This window comes from Ranitomeya variabilis, chromosome 7, assembly GCF_051348905.1.
Source record: "Ranitomeya variabilis isolate aRanVar5 chromosome 7, aRanVar5.hap1, whole genome shotgun sequence".
Classification (NCBI taxonomy): domain Eukaryota; kingdom Metazoa; phylum Chordata; class Amphibia; order Anura; family Dendrobatidae; genus Ranitomeya; species Ranitomeya variabilis.
The window spans coordinates 3,808,538-3,812,911 of record NC_135238.1 but is presented as its reverse complement, the minus strand read 5'-3'; positions in this window follow the sequence as shown (position 1 = coordinate 3,812,911).

Below are 4,374 nucleotides of genomic sequence, written 5' to 3'. Positions count from 1 at the left end.
TATGTACATATATACAAGTCTACAAAGTACATGCATAGTACACCATCAGTCCATTAGTGAAATTTCAAAGAGGTATGTCAAGCAACCATAGACCCTTAAAAGCACCAATGAATACACCGAGGTGAATAAAATGCTTATGATATCATGGATGTGGAGGATATAGGTGGTCTAGAGGTCACAGTGGTATAGACCAGGAGGAGACAGGAAAGGTGACAGTAGACACTAGTTACCTTGGTATGGTGGTAATAATGCTTAAAGGTAGCAAATCCTTAGTTTTAGAAACATGGGTAGGATGGGTAGGGTAAGGAATACAGATCAGCATCATGAAACCAAAGGTGAGGCTAGATTACGGTAATACACAGAGGGTCCCTGGTTAAATACCTAGTTGATGGTGAGGTAATATATAGCCCACGGTCGTTTGTTGCCCTGTGTGTGGGGCCTAAAAATGAAGAATAATGGACACCCTTGGTCAGGGAACGTGCTGGATTGAGCTTTAAGGTTGCCACCACAGACCGGCTCTATTGGGGAGAACGTTGGTCTCAATTGGTGACTACCTGTAGAGAACATGGAGGACACTGGTAGGTGGTCTCACCGGCAGAGCCCTGCATTACCTGCGATATGCGTCTAGGATGGCAGCGCTCCCGCGCCTTCCAGATGCCGGCGTGTAGAGAGAAGTCAGGATGGGGCTGTTAAATACGAGCAGTGACCGCCGGACTGGAAGTTCGTCATCCGGACCGGAAGTCCCGCCCCGGCCATCCGCAGAGTGTGGAGGCGCCTGTGTACATGTAACTAGGGTAACCAGGCATATGTACGAAATAGCGGCGGCCATGTTGGGTGGACCCTGCATATACAAGGGTGTCTGGGACCATGTTGGATGAAAGCATGACACTGAAATGGGGTAATCTAATGAATATGGGGAGGCTAATAGATACTGGCTAATGAGATTTGGAAAAAAAAGAAAAATAGAATGAGAGATGAAAAAATACAAATAAAAGACAAAATAAGATAAATGAATATTGAAAATATGAAAATAATAATGGAAAGAGAATATTACCTGGATGATTGGGAGAAATGTCAGCAAAAAAAATATATAAAAAAGACAAAATACAAGGATAGACATCAAAATGATGTATACAGTAGAATGCCGCAAGGTGGAGGCTGTGGACTGGGGGTAATGTCAGTAGTATGTGACATGGGATTAATGGGACCATGCCGAATTAGGATGATTGCTAATGGTGGGTATCGTAAAAGATGATCAAATGTTGATATCCAGTGTTCAGAACAGAGAAAAGGCTGTGCATACACAAAAAAGGGGATGAAAAAATGATGAAAAAACGTGAATAAATAATGAATAATAAAAATAGAAAGTAATCCATAAGAAGAAAAATAAAAAAAGAGACAAGATTAATGCGGCAAAATAATGCGAAAAAATGTAGGGAAAAATAGAAAGATAAATGAAAAATAAAAAATAAATGAAAAATAAAAAGATAAAAGAATGGAGAAGGAAAAAATATGAACAAAATAAAAAGGGGGAACTGTGATGATAACTCACCTGTGTGATGAGTATTCAGCGGGTCTAAAAGACAAAACAAATGGTTAATGCTGGAATTTTAACATATAAGCCAGTCTATTTCCCTATTCAAACCCCTGGGCGAGAGGGTGTCTAACGTGTGTATCCAGAAGGTTTCTCTGCTTTTACGTAATTTGACGTGGTTGCCCCCTCTTCTGGGACGATGGACCTGCTCGAGTATCTGAAACTTTAATTGGGCCTCAGTATGATTGTGGGTAATAAAATAATCAGGGATGGGAAGCCATGTTTTGCCACACCAAATCGTAGATTTGTGACTCACTATGCGGTCTTTGACATGTTGTGTGGTCTCACCAATATATAAAAGGCCACAAGGGCACTTGATTACATAGATTGCGAAGTTAGTATCGTAAGTAAAGAAGCCCTGTATGGGATACGATTTCCCTGTCCTAGGATGAGTGACATTATCCGATTTAATGACATTCGAGCATGCTCCACAATTAAGACATGGAAAAGTGCCCTGTCGACGGCTGGCAAGAAGCCTCTGTGTGGTCTGAGGTTGTGTGCTACCGATGTCGGCCCGTACTAGGTGATCTTTGATGTTCTTGGGTCTCCTCGTGCTCATTAGAGGTGGTGACTGAAATGATTCCACAGTGGGGTAGGCTTTGTGTAACAAAGACCAATGTTTTTTAATAACTGTATTTTGGGCATGAAGGGGTGATGTGTGTGCACAAAAGGTAATCTCTCCTTAGGTTGTAGGCGAGGAGTGTGGGGAGTTGATCCGTGATTTCTCTTGATCCAAAAGTTTAAGAGGGTACTGTCTTTCTTGGAATTTGAGAGCCATGGTGTCCAACCTATTCTGGTGCAAAGTAGGGTCAGTTACAATACGAGAGACCCTCTTAAATTGCGATCGTGGGAGACTGTTTTTTGTTGTCTTTGGGTGACAACTCGAATAATGCAGTAGGTTGTTACAGTCCGAAGGTTTCGTGAATATGTTGGTTGTGAGATTACCATTGTCATCTTTAATTACTAAGGTGTCAAGGAATGAAATTTCATGGGCGTTATAGTGAATGGTAAACTGTAGCTCTGGGGAGATTGAGTTAAGATACACAAAGAATTGGTCCAAAGTGTCAGCTGTCCCTGTCCATATGAAGATGTCATCTATGTAACGAACATAGTTAATGACATGTGTTGTAAAGAGTTCATTCTCATAGATGTGCTCAATTTCAAACTGATTCATAAATGCGTTGGCATAGGCCGGGGCTACGTTTGAGCCCATTGCGGTCCCACGCGTTTGGATATAATATGTGTCCTTATACAAAAAAAGTTTTAATAGAGGACAAGCCTAAGGAGCTCCAGTAGTCTATACCACTTTGACCTCTAGACCACCTATATCCTCCACATCCATGATATCATAAGCATTTTATTCACCTCGGTGTATTCATTGGTGCTTTTCAGGGTCTATGGTTGCTTGACATACCTCTTTGAAATTTCTCTAATGGACTGATGGTGTACTATGCATGTACTTTCTAGACTTGTATATATGTACATACTATATGTTTGTATTTACCAATGTTCTGTTTTTGTCTTTTAGCAATGGTATGATTAAGACTCGGGAGAGTCGAAACGTCATGTTATGTTACTAAATTTGATCGCTTACCTTATGTTTGTAGAATTGCTCCCATGTGTTACTTATATTGAGTTATGTTGAATAAATTCACACTATCTTGCATAATTGATCACTAGAGTGTGCGGTGTCTCCCGAACAATATTTGATTACTGGGACTTTTTTAGTCCATGACACCTGCACCTCACCTTAAATTGACTGAGTGCACCCCATTTTACCCTATTCTGTCCCTGGAGTGGACGGTCGACCAAAGTTATCCCTAGAGCTCAGCGATCACTCATCCAAGAAGTCACAAAAGACCCCAACATTCAGAGAACTGCAGGTCTCACTTGTCCCAGTTAAGGTCAGTAGTCCTGACTCCACCATAAGAATGAGACTGGGCAAAAATGGCCTGCATGGCAGAGGTCAAAGACAAAAACCACTGCTGAGAAATAAGAACATTAAGTCTCATCTCCATTTTGCTATGATCCCCAAGACTTTTGGGAGAATACTCTGAGTCCTTATGAGACAAAAGTTGAACTTTTTGGAAAGTGTATGTCCCATTACATACAGTGTAGAAGTAACACAGCATTTCAGAAAAGGAACATCATACCAAGAGTAAAATATGGTGGTGGTAGTGTGATGATCTGGGGCTGTTTTGCTGTTTCAGGACCTGAAATGCTTGCTGTGTTAAATGGTGCCATGAATTCTGCAGTCTACCAAAAAATCCTGAAGAACAATGTCGGGCCATCTGTTCGTAACCTTAAGCTGAAGCGCACTTGGGTTATGCAGCAGGATAAAGATCCAAAACACACCAGCAAGTCCACCCCTGAATGGGTTAAGAAAAGCTAAATTAAGACTTTGGAGTGGCCTAGTCAAAGTCTTGACCTTAATCCGACTGAGATGCTGTAATGACTTTAAAAAAGGCGGTTCATGTTCGGAAACTGCCAATGTGGCTGAATTACAACAATTCTGAAGATAGCGGCCAAAATTCCTCCAGAGCTTTATAAAAGACTCATTGCCAGTTATCACAAATGTTTGATTGCAGTTGTTGGAGCTAAGGGCCCAGCCAGGTATTAGTTTTAGAAGGCAATCACTATTTCACACAGGACCCTGTAGGTTTGGATTTATTTTTTCCTTAAAAATAAAGACCTTAATTTATAAACTGCATTTTGTGATTACTTGTATTAACTTCGTTTAATATTAACATTTTTTTGGTGACCAAAATATTTAAGTGTGT